Below are 17836 nucleotides of genomic sequence, written 5' to 3'. Positions count from 1 at the left end.
AAAGGGAAACTCTTCTGCCAGTCAATTTGCAGCATAGCATGAAACAGTCGATTACAAAGGTGATGATCCTGATTTTGAATGCACACTATTATCAATCAGATATAAATCACATGTATAATCATCTCGTATAAACCACACCATTACAACTCATACCATTATAAGTCAGTGTACATAAGACTTGCAGTCTGATTGGGAATCAGTGCTTTTTCTGAAGTCCTGATATTCACTTCAGATTATTTCTGTTTCCTCAAGGGTATCATACACTAGTGACAAGGGGAGTGCTGAAGATGAGAGGCAGTTAAGAGCACTTGGGATATTACATTTAGACTGGTCTACATCTGTCAGTAGTTTTGAGGGATTTGAACTACATAGCCTTTTTATCAATTACTTTTTGCATCAGACTGCTATAATATTAAGGATTGCTAATTTGAGACTACTTTGTTTAGTGTTCCAAAAGCCTGTAAATACTTCTGTATTTGTAAGCAGGTGTTAAGAGTGATTGCTGTACATTTGGTAACTGTACAGTTTCATGGTAGAACCCTTCAGCAACTGTAAATAAGAACTAGTTTGTACTGCAGAGCATTGTCTGCATTTATTTGCATTACCTTCCTGTCTGGATGTCCCTGGAGGTATTGCAGGTTTATTATATTTGACATTGCACAGCTGTATGGTAAGTGCTGATCCTTGGCCCAAAAAGCTCAGAACCGAAGTATACAAGGGAGACAGAAGAACTTTCTTTCCTCTTTTCACATGCAGTGCAAAAGAGGAGTGGAGGAAGATTAAATTAATTACTCAAGGTCATAATGAATGTCTACAGCAGAGCTGGAAATGAGTCTAGATTTTCTAAGGGCTGGTGAGAAAGCAAGAATTCTGTTAGACAGAAAAATTCATTGTTTTGACATTAGTTTCCTTTCTAATAAGTGAGGGAAAACAATCCATCAGAAATTTCTTACGGGTAAGGAAAAAAGATACTAAGTTGACGAGGGGGAGAAAGACATAGAAAGGGAAAATAAGTAGGCAGCAGGGAGGAAGAGAGGTGGAAGGGAGAGAGAGAAGGATGTCAGAACATTTGTATGAAAGGGGGAAAATCAAAGTCACTTTCTCCCCTGCATGATTCAGGTACTTGAACCAATGTATTGTTTTAAATAAGTGCCAATTAGAGAACTCTTGCCCTTTTCCCTGTCCTTTTTCTTTATGTTTGCGACCCAAAACGCTATTTTGGACCTTAGAAATTCTCTTTTGGGATGAGAGGAAGAATGAAATGGGGAAAAGATTGATTTCAACAAAAAGTTTCAGTTGACAGAAAATGAATGTCTTACCAAAATGTTTCTGACCAACCTCATTCTTAAATCCCACTCCAGAATCTTAGGTCATCTTATTTCTGTTAATTACTGCGTTACACTGCTTTCAGTCAAGAATCATTATATTCCAGAAAGTACCTAGGTGCAGAATAACAGATTAACTCTTAGATGTCTTCTCTCTTTTGGAGAAGAGTCACACTAAGACACATAAAAAAAATGAACAACTGTTTTTTTTTCTGGCATATATGTTTTAGAGCGACTGTGAACTTCAATTTTTTTTTTTTTTTTAAAGAATATTTCTAAATTCCATTTAATACTAAGTTTCCAGGTGGTGACATAGAAAGGGCTTTGCATTGATTATTGGTAACCACCACGAACGAACTCATAGTAGTAACTAAGACAAAAGTAAAACGAAGAATATTGCAGAAATAGATTTTAAATGTAGACCTTTCCTGGCCGTGGAATACAGGTCTTCCAAGGCATGAGTTACAGTGTAAGATCTATGATGTATAATCTGTGAAATGCTTAATCCTTTACTTCCTAGCTGAAATGTAAAACTGTTTTGCAGTCGTAAAATTTCAGATGGATTTTGTCAGTTTTATTCCATTGATGTCAGCAGATATCTCTAGCAGCAGAGAACAAGTGAATTAAATGTATTTTGTATCATTAAAAAGTGTGATTCTTAGGGGTTTGTGCAGAATCTTGTTTTGTACTAGGCAAAGCTTCTTCTCTTTCACAAATGGTCCTCTTGGTACTGTTGTGCACAGCGAGAGGACTTTTTGCTTAAGGCTTCCTGCTAGATTTTGCGTTATCTAGATATCCTGGGCCCTCATGACTGCTCATTATTCTGACTGAAAATACAGGATTGAGACCTTTAATTTCATGCAGTATTTTAAGGAAAGCAACACTGAATGAGAAAGGCAGGTATGAAATCCTGCTCATCTCTGGTCTGGAGGTATTATTTCTGTTTTTTGTGTGAATATAAAATACTTTGTACAGAGATGGTAGATGATCTCCACCAAGGTGGTGAAATACCTTCTAACAAACAATAAGTGTCTGAATACGGAGATAACTACCTGGAAAAAAAAAAGTCATAATTTAATAATCTAACAACCTCCTAAATTTCAGAATGATAAGACCTGTTGGTTTGCATACAGATGAATCATAGAATGGTTTGGGTTGAAAGGGACCTTCAAAGATCACTTAGTCCAACCCTCATGAATGAAATGAAAGAAGGCCTTCTAGTTTTAGTAGCTCAAAACTGTTTTCTTCTGCTAACCAATATTGCTTTTGTTTTGAATGAGTTCTGTTTCAGTCACACGTTGTTTTTGTGTAACTGGATTGTGAGTCATTTTAATAATGACTCACATTTTAATGATAGAGTTACTGCTTATTTTATGATGAATGGGAATAGTACTCTATCATCCTTCTGTTGCTGACATCAATAACTTCTATACTTTCCTGGTTGTACTGGGGGCTGTACATCAATTATGAATATGAGGGAATCAGTCTTGGTGGGGATGTTGCACATAACCAGATTGGTAGTTCTGGTTCCATTTCTCATTGTCTAGGAAGAACTCAGATTATTTCTGGTATTTTCATAGGCTTCTTCCGTAGACCTCTGGTTAGGTTAGCAATAGTCTTTGATTGACCCAGTAGAAAGCTAGGCCGAGTAAATTTTATGATACTAACCTTAATGAGTGAATGTAAAGAAGAAAGTTACAGAGCTTATCTGGTTCCTGTGTCAGCAACTTCTCAGCAGTAGAAGAAAACTTTTGTTTTCAAATTTACCTCAGTTGCCAGATTATGCTCGCTGCAAAAGAGGGTGAGGAGATTACTTCACTAAATGGTGCACTGTATTGGGTTTGCGTGGCAAGGTTTTGGTAGCAGGGGGGCTACAGGGGTGACTTTTGTGAGAAGCTGCTAGAAGCTTCCCCATGTCCAACAGAGCCAATGCCAGCTGGCTCCAAGATGGACCTGCCACTGGCCAAGGCCAAGCCCATCAGCGATGGTGGTAGCGCCTCTGCGATAACACATTTAAGAAGGGCAAAAAGTTGCTGCGCAACAGCAACAGCAGCCAGAGAGAGGAGTGAGAATATGTGATAGGAACAACCCTGCAGACACCAAGGTCAGAGAAGAAGGAGGGGGAGGAGGAGTTCTAGGCACCAGAGCAGAGATTCCCCTGTAGCCTGTGGTAGACCATGGTGAGGCAGGCTGTCCCCCTGCAGCCTATGGAGGTTAACACTGGAGCACATACGCACCTGCATCCCATGGAGGACCTAACGCTGGACCAGGTGGATGTGCCTGAAAGAGTCTGTGACCCTGTGGGAAGCCCGCACTGGAGAAGGCTCCTAGCAGGACCTGTGGACCCGTGGAAAGAAGAGTGCATACTGGAGCAGGTTTGCTGGCAGGACTTGTGACCCCATGGGGACCCACACTGGAGCAGTTTATGAAGAACTGCAGCCTGTGGGAAGGACTCACATTGGAGAAGTTTGTGGAGGACTGTCTCCCATGGGAGGGACCCCACACTGGAGCAGGGGAAGAGCATGAGGCGTCCTCCCCCTGCGGAGGAAGGAGTGGCAGAGACAAGGTGTGATGAACTGACTGCAACCCCCATTCCCTGTCCCCCTGAGCTGCGGCGGGGGAGGAGGTAGAGAAATGGGAAGTGAAGTTGAGCCCAGGAAGAAGGGAGGGGTGGGTGGAAGGTGTTCTAAGATTTGGTTTTATTTCTCATTATCCTCTGATTTGATTGGTAATAAATTATTTTTTTCCCCAAGTTGAGTCTGTTTTGCCCATGACGGTAATTGGTGATTGATCTCTCCCTGCCCTTATTTCAACCCATGAGCTTTTTGTTATATTTTCTCTCCCCTGTCCTCCTGAGGAGGGGAAATGACAGAGCGGCTTTGGTGGGCACCTGGCATCCAGCCAGGGTCAGCCCCCCCCCCCCCCCCCCCCCGCACTGATTCTTCCTGCTATTTGTTGTTATTTTGTATTACTGGTGTTTATTACAGAAAGTTTGATTAAATTATGTGCATCTAGTCTTGGGGGAAACAGAATATTCTTCCGTCAGTAGCATGTGGGCTTTTATCAAACTAAGGTGGTCTTAACTGACCAGAAACTTAAAAATACAGTAACTCCTAGATGGTAGGCAGAAGGAAAGCCAAAATGCGTCTTGATCAATGAGGAGCTGGTATGAATCCAGTGTTATGTGATGATATGCTTATTGCAGATGGTGAGTGTTACAGAACCAGATTTTCTACCCAAGGTGCTTTGCCTCTCTTTATTTTTTTTATTGCGTTTTGTGGATGGGAGCTACTGTTCCCTTTTGTCCTTGACTAATTGACCAAGCTATTGCTTTCTTCTTGTTCCCATGTTCCTGAAGGTCAGAAATCTAACTAACTTATCTGAGACATCTGGCAGAAGAAATTACGTAGTAAGCCACCAATTCCAATTATAAAATCAATGGTTACTTAATGAAAAATAAAAGAAATCTTAAAAATAAAAATCATTAAATAATGTATAGATTGATCTGAATTTATGACATTGAATTTCAAGTATTTTTATATCTTAAATTTATCTGTAAATGGAGTACATGGGTTAAACAAGATAAAAACGTTGTTTAGAGGGATCTCTTAATCTTATCCAATGGTACCAGTTGTCCTCCTTCCAGTATCTGAACAAAATTCTCAGGAAGCAGAAATTCTGTTTCTGCTGCCGTTGCAGAAAGGTAGTTGTTAAAAGGCACTGATTTTTGCAGCATCTGTTGTCATTTTCCTATTACATTAATTCAGACCAAATCTCTGGTGGCCTAATAAGTTTAAGACTAACTGTTAGAAGTTCTGCTGTAGTCTCTCTAATTGCAGGGGGAAAAAAAGGCAATATTTTGTCACAAATATTTGCTTTCAGTATGCACTAGAACACCTATAGTTAAGATTATAGCATACTTGTTATTAAAAACAAAGTTTTGCATCCTCTGCATACGAAGAACAGCTTGAAAACTGTTTTGACAGTGTAGTGATCACAAGACATTTCTTACGCAAAAATGGGACTTGTTTGATCAGTAGCACTTTGAGATATTACTTCCAGAGAATGACTGGTTGTGTAAAGAGGAGTCTAATGAGTCAGGGTTCATATGAGATTCATGTTTCCAGGATGATCCTGATGTGATACAGTATCTAATGATTAGATTAAAATGAAAGTTAATTTATTCAGATGTGATGATGATGCGAAGGGTAGTAGGTTCCTGTGTGTAAAGAGACGGAGGAAAAGAAATACTTCACAGTCTATAAAGAAGTGATGGGCTAAGATGGGAGAGTACAAATTCAAGCTGTCTTCCTCCTAATTCAAGTTCCATTTTTAAACTCAACAAACCCAATGTTAAACCTCCACCAACAATAATTCAGTCTTAGGGAAATTAATTTTTACTTCCTCCTCTCTAAAAAGAAGCTAATTAAAAAGTTTCACAAGGATCACTAAAGACAGAGCAGGCTGTAAAACAGAAGAGAGATATGAAAAAGACCAATCCTATCCTCTTAGTATTACTCTTTGTAATTGGGCTTGAATTAAATGTGTGAAATCTGTGTTCCTGGATATCACATCAGTAATAGGTGTTTTAATTGCTAAATTTCTTTCCTAAAGCTAAGAATATATTGCAAATAATCTTGACCCAATGGTCAGAATTCACCCTGTGATGGTGACATGTGAAAGAGGAGCAGAAGGTGCACCTGCTAAATTACTTCAATCAGGTATCTAAATCAACAGTCATTGATTTCCTCTAGGTTTAAATAGATCAGTTGCCCATATCTTCCAGAGTATTTGGACAGATATTTCTTGGGTTTCTCTTCATCTATTCCCCGTTAGTTCAGCCTCTGCTCTCAATCCTTTTCTTACATTTGAAGTACCTGGTTAGCCTGGAAATGTATTGGTTTTTAGTTATCACTTTATTATTCTCTTCAAAGGGTTGTTTGCCTCACGTCTCATTTATTCTGTTTTTCTGCTAGTTTATTTTCAGATGCCAGCAGGTATATTGTAATAGCAAGTACACATCTCCATAGCTTGCTTCTCTTTCTGTTTGGTCTGCCTATAAAATTGAGTGACTGAACATCTCAGGCAGGAATTTCTCTCCAGAATATATTTCACTTTAAGGTCACACATTTATATCTCTAAGATCATGTACTAAAATCTTGGCACTGAAGAAGCTAGTGGTTTGCCAAGAAGATGATCAGTAGAAATGTTGCAGTGCTGCCATGGGCACACTAATGGAATGTTGGACAATGAAGCCATGGGTATTTCTATTTTTGATCCAAGTGTAACGTCGCTGCATTGGTGTTAGTTTTCTCAGTGTATATATCACTGGAGTTTCTATCTATAAGTATGCTGCCCCAAGTCCTTCTTGTGAGGTAGGATTTGATAGTATTTCCTTACTGTCATTGTAATATTTTACTTTGGATTAAAGGGTGATACAGTCTTCACATTTTGGGAAACCCTGTTGAGAACACTATTCAAGACTAATCATTGCTCCCCTTTGCCTTTTCCCTAGACTGTAGTTTTCATAGACTCATGGCAAATTTCTGCTAATGTAAATAAAAATCTTGACAGGGAGTTTAGCATTTCTTATGCTACTTAACAGGGTTGATGCCCTTAGCTGCTTTCCTCTTTTATACTGCTTGCATCTGACCTAATGGCCTCTTCTTGTCATTAGCTTGCTCCAAAGTGATGTACATTTTGCTGTGATTTGGTAAAAGCTGGCATACACTGCCAACTCACAGCTTGCGAGTTGGGATTTAAAGAGCTTTGATGGGTTCCTTTCTGAGTCTGCCATGCACTAGACTGTCATTCACAATGACATCATCTTCCGTAGGTCCTTTAAATATTTAATACTTTTTTTTTTGAGTGTAGACAATATACCAGAAACACTAAATTCACTGCAAGCCCTGTCTTCCCAAAGGACCATTAAAAAAAGATTGCTTTTCTCCACTGACTGACCTGCCAGTATTTGGATTGAGCATTTAGTACCTTATGTGAACTTGTTACAAAGGATCCGATCACAGGTAGATAGGCTTTCCTGAAATACTTGCTCTTTTGGATCTTAATTCTTACAGTACACAGATGATATTTTTTTTTCACTGAAACCACTCAGCTAAACCACTCAACAATGCCTCCATTTTTATTAAAATGAGACTGAAATGTGTCATACATAGAAGACGGTTCTCCACTAAAGATTATATGGTTAATTACGGTAATGGTGGTTCACTGTTGTCATTACATTTGTAAGTAGAATTGGTTTTCCAATGATAGATATTCCAGGCCTTTAAACACAAAGGGAAGTCTTTTCTTAATTTCTTCTGTTGCAAGAGTCACCCCTAGAAGGACTTCTGTTAATTTTAATGATTTCTAAGGTGTTAGTCCCACTGTTGGTTTTATTGCTGCTTAAAAATCTAGAAAAACATTCTGCTCTTCTTGTACTCTCCTTGTCCCACTCTCCGATGTGGGTGCCCCACTTAATCTGCTAGCGTGACTCATCTAGATGATGCTGGCATCACGATGCAGACTAGTCTTTTCCTGTATTGTAAAGCAAAGACGCTACTTCCTTGTGCTTGGTGTCGTTATCAAATAGTCCAAGTTCTGCACAGTTTCAGGTAATTACAAATGCCAGTTGCCAAGGAGCTTAACCGTTCAAGGGGTAAAGAATTGTAGGGCTGTGCAACTGTCCGTGCTGAAACTGAAAGTGGTTGAGGTCATGCCATATTAAAGGGAGACAGAAAACCAGTGTGTGTAGGACTTTCAGTTGAAGAACACCTCTGAGAACAGCAGCTTGTCAGCAATGACACAGCATTATTTCTAGCTATAGTACAGAAAGAGAAAAGAGACACCTTCAATGGTTAGGCTCTTTGGCATGAGAAAACAGCAAGGAATGTGCAATGAAGTCCTTTAACTGGATAAATTACACTTTTCCAGTGATGATTTTGCAGTTGTTCTTTCTTGGCTTTGCCTTTACCTTTCATGGAAATTATTCTTTTTTTTTTTCTTTCTTTCTTTCTTTCTTTCTTTCTTTCTTTCTTGTTTCATCAGCCTCGCTCTTTCCATTTGCAATTAATGGTTTGGCCTGTCTTTTCTGGCTTCTCCTTCTTTATTTATAGAAAGGTATATTAGCTCAGTCACTCTTGTCATAAACATCCTCACACTGTGGAAAGAGATAAGTATAAGGTACGTCTAATGGTACTGAAAAAATAAAAAACATAGAATTTTGTACAGTTTGCTGTGAGAACATTAGGGCACAAGTCTTCTTTGATCTACGTTATACTGTATTGATTTAACTTTTAGTCCACTAATTAATATTATGACTGTTTGGCCTTTATTACAGCCTTTGAAAGCAAGTCTAATATTTTGGCTAAAATTTCTTTACTTGTAGTGAAGGCTTTATTTCTTAAGGAGTATTCCAGAATAAGAGCGTCCACAGGAGACTGACACTGTTATAATCAAGAGTGTCATTAATTCTGGTACAATTTGTGCTGGTAATAACTCTATAAATACAAGTTCTTAGATAATTTTTTTTTTTAAGATAGCCATTATTTTAAGGTACTGGAAAGGGGATTTTTTTTTTCCAAATGCCTCTCTATGAAATATTACTGAGGGCTTAAACATAACAACCCACCCTGTAAAAGGTGCTGCTGATACAGTGCAGTAACTGCAGCTTAGCATCCATTAATGATAACGTGTAGGTTAAAAGACTTTTCTTTTGCAGTGATTAAAACTCTGAGATTGTCTACGCAGACATACCCAACAAAAATTAGGATGGCTTAGCTAAAGTCATAAAGTTAATGTGCATTTTAAAGCCTCCCAACAAGGGCATGCTCGGGTGAACTGAACCCCCTTCATTTCTGTATGTTAGTGCCTAAAGAGAATTTTATGTCATTTAATGTTACAGCTTCCATTGCTTAGCTCCCATAGTGGATGTGAGACTCTTCATGATTGGTGAAACTGTCCAGTAGGAGACGCCAGCGGGTCAAAGACATGCTCCTGCCCTGGAAGGAGAGTGGCTTAGATGAGAAGATTTTTGCAGCCTTAGTCATTTCTACTGTCTGTGATTTTGTACAAAACTGGCAGGAAGTTTTTTGAATCCAATCAAAAAGTTGGCCATATGGACAGCTTAGAACTCAACACTTACTGCAGTGCTACCATGATAATAACAGAAAGGACTGAAAAAAATAAAAAGGGCAAACAAAGAAGCTGAAAATAAAAGAAAATTAACCATTACACCATTCTTTGAATAAATTGTTCTTTAAATCATCATTTTAATGCAGTTTCACAGCCTGAGTTGGTATCCACCAAACGGAATCTGAGACAGAGTAAGCTTTTTAATGGAGTATGTGTGATAAACACGGCCCAAGTTGCATTTTTACGTAAAAGATAAATAATGTTTGAGATATGCTTTGCCTAAGGTACTTAGCACATGCTTGCTCAAAATTTGACTTTCATGGTTGTCATTTGAATTTGTCAAGGAAAGCTGTGAATAGTTACATTTACATTAAAAAAGTCATTTATCTCCCATATTTATGTGAAGCAGGTTAAACCTTTTGCCATCAGCAGTGTTGCTTAGCCTTGTATGTTGTATCCCTGCTCCATATTATTCTGAACTTTCATTTTACACTGAGGGTTATTAATCTATTTTGGCATTGTCGTGTGGAATACAATACTATTTTTCTCTGAAAGCTTATGTAATTGGGCCTACTTACAGCAAATAATTCATTAATTTTAGGTTAAGTCCCTAACTAGCATATTTTACGGCACATTCTACCTTTTTAAACCAGTAACAAAAGCAATATAAAATATTTTGTATTTTTAAGCACAAAAAATGCATACCTTCTCTGAAATTAGCAACTATGTAATGAACAATATGTTTGCAGTATTTTAATGTACAGCATATTTACTTAAGTAATTCAAAACAAATAAAAAGGTTTTTTATTTGTTTACTTTACTTTGAAAATATTTTCACATTGTCTTTTGAATATACAAAGCATACGTGTATCTTATGCATTGCATGCAGATTTCATAGTCATGAAAACAAACCTGATTTTTATATTAGGATAGTGTAATTGTCCACAATTGTTCTTGGCACAGTTTTCTACTTACATGACTTCTAACATACTTAAGGTGGTGACTTCAAGCGTCAGGACACTGTATTAAGCAGAAGATGAGGAGAGGTTGTGCCTTATTTCTGACTTCCAGCAGCCTTTGGTTTTCTTAGTTGTTTTTTTTTTTTTCCTTCCTCTTGTTCTTTTTCGTGTCAGCTTTCAAGATACTACACGATTTATATTTACATTTACAGTCAGTTCACTTAACTATTTTTTTGTCTGTAATTCTTGTAATTTTTTTTAAACCTGTAAATATGCATCTTTCTATGATTTGCCAGCTACATATAAAACATGCAGGCTGCTATAAAAAATACTTTTATTTGATTTGCATTTTTATCACCATTCAAATTAAAAGGGTACAGTTCCTATATTCAGTCCTGTTGTACTGGATTCAGTTCAACAATATGGGCTAACGGTGCAAAAAAGTTCTGCTGAGGGAAGGGATCTGCATATAAATTGATCAAGACATATGGTTAAAGTGTCTTATAAAGGTTCAAAATTTCTGTACCATTCTGGCAGTCTGTCTCCATAGTAAGGGTTGGTGAGGTATTTGACTAGCATTTATTTGACAGAAGATAGCAGCAAAATGTACAGTATCTCCTCTGTTATTTATCATTGTCTAAACAAATTTATTCTCGCTGTAACATAAAATATCCTAGTAAAGCTGAAGACTATAAAAATGCAACTTTGTTCTGGATTCATTAAACCCAAATATATCTGTGCACGTAATTGGTGTGCCTGATGCTGTAAACTCATAGCTGTATAGGATCATTGGTTTCCGTGAGCTGACTGGAGATTTTCAGTGGGATTTACTTGGGTATCTGCAAGGTGGTGAGTTATGTGAGGGCTCGAGCCCTGACGGCTGAGGGTGTGTTGGGCACAGAGCCCCATCCTGTAGCTCTTTGACCAGCACTGGCACACTGAGGCACGATGGATTGCTCCCAGGGTTTCTGTGGTGGTTTTCGACCCCTGTGAAGAGGGAGGCTTCACTTTTTCCTGCACAGAGGCATTCTGTATGTTACAGTGGTACCTTGAATTAATCAAGTGCTATTTGCACAATGGTGAGCGAGCTTGGATTATTAAGCTTCTCGTGTTTGATCTGCTTCCTGTTTCAGTAAATAGCAAAACTTCCAATGACTCCAATGAGAATAAGATTAAGCTGTTACTGTATTTCATATGTTTGCATAATAAAATGGTGGTTCTTGCAAATATTTCCAATGGTAATTTCAGGTACTGAAACTCCAGCTCTGCTCAGAACAACTCTGAAATTGGCTTTATCTGTTTTCTGTGTTTCATAGAGGATGAACTGACACACTTTTAGTTTTCAGGGCAAGGCATTTCACAGTATCGCCAAAAAAGGATGCTTGATGAAAAGGTGAAAGATCTGGGGTGGGTAGGGGGAAATTCCCAATCCTGGTTTATGTACTAGATTCAGCTAGATGATCTACAACATTGTTAGCATGCAATGCTATGCAATGCAATGCAATGCATATAGAGAGCAGCAAAAGAAGTCTTTATGTGTTTGAGGCTTTTCTGATTTATGAAGAATTAGAGGGTACCTGTGATACTATAACAAATCGACAGTGTTTGTCTGAAATACACAAGCCTTTCTGTCGATTTGTGGTCCTTTAGGGGATGAAGTCTAGTAAGCTCAGAGGACTTCTTGAAACAGATTGCTTCTAGCCAGGTAGAAAGCAAGGGAGAAAGACTTTATTAATGGTGAGGATCTAGTTCACAGGCAGAGCGGTTCTCAAATAAGAACCTTGGAAGAGCCAAGACTGGGGAAAACCTGTGAGCTGAAATTTTCAGGTTTGCGTCAGCGTCACTGACAAATGAGCCAGAAGAAATGAGATTTGGATTCCACACTGATGACTTTGTTTCAAAGGAAGTTGGAGAACCCATTTGCTGTTGATCAGACACTGTAAATTTGTCCTTTTAAATTCATCATCCTTGTTCTGTGGTTTATATCACTGTCAATGAGCTTTAGATCAGGTCCTATTCTCCAAAGGGAAGTGTTTTTAGTACTCAATGTAATTTAAGTATTTTGTCATGTGCAGGTGTTATGCAGAATTTCTGTTTGTTTCCTGTAGTAAACCCTAAGTAAATTTATACAACGGAACTGACATTGAATATGTGATTAGAAGAGCTGATTTCAGCTTTGTCGCATGGGTCATGAATTCAAGTGGAAGAATACACACCTGTGCTTTAGTGGTGGCTTGCCACCTAGGATGAGCCATATGGTTAAATAAGTGTTACGGAGCAAACTGGGTGGCATGCCACAGCTGAGATCTAGGCGTGCCCTTCACTGCTTTACATGCCATATGCTACAAAATGCTGTATTTTGTTGCATTACATGCTGATCAGGTGTATTTATAGAAGCTATTTTAAAAGCCTGGTGCTGTACACGTTAGAATGCTTTATGTGCAAAAACTGATTACTCTGGGCAAATAGTGTGAGATACTAGATTACCCTGAACAAAGTTATCATAATGTAGGTAGCATTTCAGTTAAATACATGTGTGGCTTATAGAGGTAAATAATATTTTTAATAATCATCAATTAGAGTAATTTAAATGTTGTTTCCTGATTTAACTATGGCAAAATACCAAAAGAAGCAAGCATACAGCCCCCCTCCAACCATATTATCCCAAACTTGAAATAGCTACTGAATTTCAAGTAGGGGAAACACTAGAAAGCATATTCTTCCCTTCAGTATTAGGATAGAGCAAAAAGTCTTAGCTGTTTAACTTGAACTTCAGCAGTTGATCAAGCTGTTGTTTCTCAGGTATGAAATCTGTGGTCTTCAGCAATGAAAGAATAATGCCTGCGTCATTCAAAACTTGTATCATTCTGCTATTTCTATGAGGAGGCAAGAAATATTTTCAGTCTACAAATAAAACCCGTTTGACTTGCCAAAAGTAACAGAGGATGTTAGTAGAGCTGAGGCACAGTAATTTTTTAAACTGTAGGAGCTCAGTTGTGTTTTATAGCTCTGCCATCCAATTAGTCAAGACTGGACTACTCTCTGCAATGCACAGCAACTGCTCCAGCTGACTTGTGCTAGAAATTTTAAATAGCCACTTGTAAGTATAACAAATAAGTCTACAAGATCTACAGCATGATGTACTGTATTTTGCCAGTGCCTGGTGTTCACTTCATGAAACGGACACCCAGATCATGACACTTGTTTGAAAGCCACGAGTTTTTAAAAATAACAGGAGAGAGATAATATTTCTTTGGGAAGTGATGCATTTAGGATTATTTTAATCAATTAGGGCTTCAAACAAAACACCAAACCAGACACTGGTGGTAGGGCCGTGCAAGATGTCAACATGGGTAAACAGAGTGTCTTTGGGTTGGTTTTTTGTTGGGTTTGGTGGTTTTTTTTGTGGGAGCTGGTGTAACCTGTTCATATATCAGTGTGAAAAATTAAGTACCTGTTAAGAACAAGGGGTTAAAGAAGACTCGAAGCTTAATACTTCTGTTCTTGGGGTAAACTCCTTTTTAGAATGTTGTCAGTGAAAGAACCAGAAATATTCAACTGACACTAAATTTATTCAGCCAAACATAACCAGTTCTAGTAGTATGCCATCATATCAAATTTTACTTCTGTCCAAATGGAAGTATGTTTTTCATACCTGCTGAAAATACATGGGTGCCTCCACCTGAGTGATTCAGTTTGGATTAAGAATGGGTTTTTTGAAGGAAACTTCCTAATCAACCCTGACTCTGCTGCTTGGTTCTCATTATGGAGCGGTTTAGGAGCACAAGGAACACATTGTTTTTGAATTAAACTCAACTGGAGGATGTGTTTCTGGAGTTTCACCAATGCACTCAAACTGCTAGTGGGCATTTAGTCCACTGGGATGACCTAAAGTTAGCCCAAAGTAAAACCCCTGAAACCCGTATATTCAGTCTTCAATACCAACTTTCCATTCTACAGATGTGCTCCTAGGGCAGTGCACTGCTTGCTAACATACACATGGTTAAAGGCACTGTATGAATGACCAGCGCACAGTACACACTATGAATAGGTCTCCAGGTGCCTGGGGCATTCAGACGAGATCCTTAGTCTGGCCGTTTGATGTGCAGTGCAGGTGGTAATTTTTATTTATTTTTTTAATAATGGCAGGAATCTCTTTCCGGGGGCTTATCATCAGCTGCTTTAAGTTGATGCATCTCCCTGACCCTGCAGTTTTCTGGAAGGACACTATCCTAAATACTTTTTTCTGATATTTGATACAAAGGAGAACTGGATTTTCATTTCTGTAATGTAAATGTGCCTGGGAGAGACCATTGTTTTGACTAAATCTGTGCCTAGAAGCTCTTAATAAACAGGGTCAATTTCAGGTGACTGTTTGCAAGGGAAATTGCAAAGCTTTATTTGCTTTACTAAAGCAAATTTACCAAATACTATTTACTAAATAGTGTTGGTAAATATTTTAATGATTGTTCATCTCAGTTAAATTATGATAAAGAGGTATGGTTTGAAACTATAAGGCCATACAATGTCTTTGCTGTTTTGTTTTTTTTTTTTGTGATGACTGGGGCTCACCACAGAAACAGCAGTTAGGGTGAGTGAATGGCATATTTTTATAAAACCCAATCTAGTAACTCTGTAAGCCTCTGCAAAACTTACATACAGTGAGAGAGCATACATAATACAACAGGAGGTTTGCTGCAGAGAACTTAAAGGCCCAGAAACTGAGACACTATCACGGTGCTGAGTGGGAACATGTTTTCACACTGTTTTAGATGTTGGGCAGGTTTCCTCTATAAATGATTTTACTTTTAGTTTGATGTAGTGTATGTGCCTGTCTATACATAGCATGCAGTACAATGTAGGTGCTCAAATTAGCTCAGGTAATATAGGCAAAACTTAAAGGTTAAACAGTGTAAAACTTCACCTAAGCTAATTAGCCCTGCTCCTGTGAGATCTGAACACAGGAGGAAAAAATCTGGAACTGTAATTTCAGTCATACTGAAGTACATATTGTAATATTTTCCACTTTGAAGGATGAATCATTGCTTTGTTAAAGTAACCGGTAATGATATGCTTTATCACATCTTTGTAAGTTTGGGTTAACAAGAATTTATTCCACCAGTGCTAAACTGAATTTTCCTAAATAGGAGCTAAAAAGTTAGAGACTTCTAATACATTTTGAAATGCATCAAGTTGTTAAAGATTAAAGGAGCTAACAAAGGAGAGGCAAGGAATATCAATTTTCTTCTGTGCTTGCAATGAGTGCTCATTTTACTTTATCATTTTAAAGCTCTCCATGCTGTTTTATTCTTGAATAACTCGTCTTAATTAAAAAAGTCGTATAATCAGGACAATAAGCTGTTCACTAGGGTGTCCTAATTGAGAGGATTTTACTGCTTTTCTGATTTGTATTACTAATAATGTTTATTGAATGGTATTTGAATACTTCACAAATAAATAATGTTTCTGTTATTTCTGTAGTCATTGAAAAAAATAGGACATGCAGATAGGAAGGTGTGTGATGTGACTATTAGACCATTTGTAAAGACAAATGAAGCCTGGCAATTAGGTTAACAGTTGATTATCCCAATGAATGTCATAAATCTGTAAGATGTTACAGGAAATTAGACGATGTCTGGAAGTGCAGCCTAAAAAGCCACAAAAAAATGACACGTAAGTATAAGCCACCCTTTGCTGTGGGTCAGTGGTTTAGGTTGGAACAATGCTGGGTGGAAGCTGTTGCAGGTGGAGGAGACCCATCATTTTTCCTCCGAGGGGTAGAAACTGTTAGACTCAAGACGGTGCAGGGAATCAAGGTCTCTTGTCCTGCTTATTGTTACATCGTTCAAAAATGTTTTAAAATCATTAGTTTGTGTGGAATGTTCCTCTCCGCAGAGTTATGTTTATGCCAAAATTTATTTTAAAATCAGGTTCAGCCACCGGGAGGGACGGAGACCTTAGGATAGGTGTGACAGGTTGTTGCAGTACAGCTGCATGCTACAGTGCTAGCTGCGCTGGAGTGACAAGGGGTAGGCTGGACTGTGTTGGGTGAATGAAGTAGACTCCCAGTTGCATCATTTCAGAGAAAGATATGTAGGCAATAAATGTTTAGGACTAAATATCTGACTTTCTCAGAATAATGTGTATGGCAGGTCACAAATGACCAGTTGGAAAATAACAGTTTGTTAATTTAAAAATGTAGTATGAAGTCTTCTGAGAGTAACAGATCACTTATATATTTTCTGCTATACCGTCTCTGCCTTAGGAAATCCTCTTTATTCCTTATAGCAGTTTCCTTAAGATTTATTCAAATTATTTTTTTTTTTTTAGTATTTTTACGAGTTAGCCTCAGAGTCTTTTCTCATAGCTATCCCTATCCTTATAACAGAGAAACTCAGTGCTGAAACTGTATTTCCTTTTAGATGGTGCAAGGTGTTCTCAGGCAACGTTAGACAACCTGTTCAGGAGTCATTATTGGCCCTTCTAGATCAAGAAAAGAAAAACGAGTTTCATAAATTGAATCCCAATCAGCTGACATTTTAACAAAAAGTCGTTGTACCTACCAAGTTAATTTTATCCTTTTCCAAATTCTTTTCCAAGTTTTCAAATACACAGTTTTACACAATGACATTTTCTTGGGAACTGGAAGATGATTAGTTTAATGAAATGTAGAAAAGGGATGCTTCCAGCAATGCTGATTAAGGGGAAGAGGAGATGATGAGTATTCTGTTGTATATAACATTTCTGGTTTGAAAAGTTTGTGAAAATGGTCATGCTAAAAATGGAGAACCACATTTTTAGTTGGAATAAATTATATTGGCTCTGTCAAATTCAGTAGAATTATGCGAATTGCACAAACTAAGAGCCCAGCCCTGAAAGAGCTGACTTCTCCATGTCTTGCGGTGTGGCTCTGAAAAGCCAGTAGTCTGTTCTTAGATTTGATTAGCTGCTTGTACAACTAGGAGGTAATACTTCGTCAGACACTCACAATTTTCTGTTACTTCAAGGTTGTAATTGTTGGGAAAGGTACAAACACAGTCAGAAAGCCAGGTAGGCAGATTTGCAAGGTGAATTCCTAGATTTGAAGGAAATAAATGAGTTAAATTTTATGTAATTAAATGGAAATAGCATGGCTTTTATTTGGGGTGGTGGGAGGAGAGAAAGAAGGGAGGCAGGGGAGAGAATCTTCCTGAAGAATGTCCTGATTTTGGAGACAACAGTTTTTTGGAGACAAGTTAAAGTTACATTTCTGTTATTTAACAGAGTTGCCAGGTCACTAGATTCAGGGTTCAGGAAGCATTGTATCTCCTTCAGCTAGCAGTAATGGGGATTTAGACAAATACACTAGGATCCTAACAGTTCTGGGAAGAGCTGTGTAAGAATTGTGTGGAATATGGGCAATTTTTTTGATGACAAGAC

The 17836-nt window shown here is 38.0% G+C and overlaps 1 protein-coding gene across 3 annotated transcripts in view; it reads left to right on the top strand.

Moving 5' to 3' along the window:
• The window catches only part of GRIA2 (glutamate ionotropic receptor AMPA type subunit 2), a 95781-nt gene that overhangs the window by 17860 nt on the left and 60085 nt on the right, over positions 1–17836 (top strand). The window lies entirely within an intron of this gene.

The sequence above is a fragment of the Nipponia nippon genome, unplaced genomic scaffold, assembly GCF_047370975.1.
Source record: "Nipponia nippon isolate SJK-2023a ecotype South Korea unplaced genomic scaffold, ASM4737097v1 scaffold_6, whole genome shotgun sequence".
In the NCBI taxonomy this organism is placed as follows: Eukaryota; Metazoa; Chordata; class Aves; order Pelecaniformes; family Threskiornithidae; genus Nipponia; species Nipponia nippon.
Note: the sequence above shows the minus strand (reverse complement) of the source record. Positions and strands in the feature narration are given on the sequence as shown.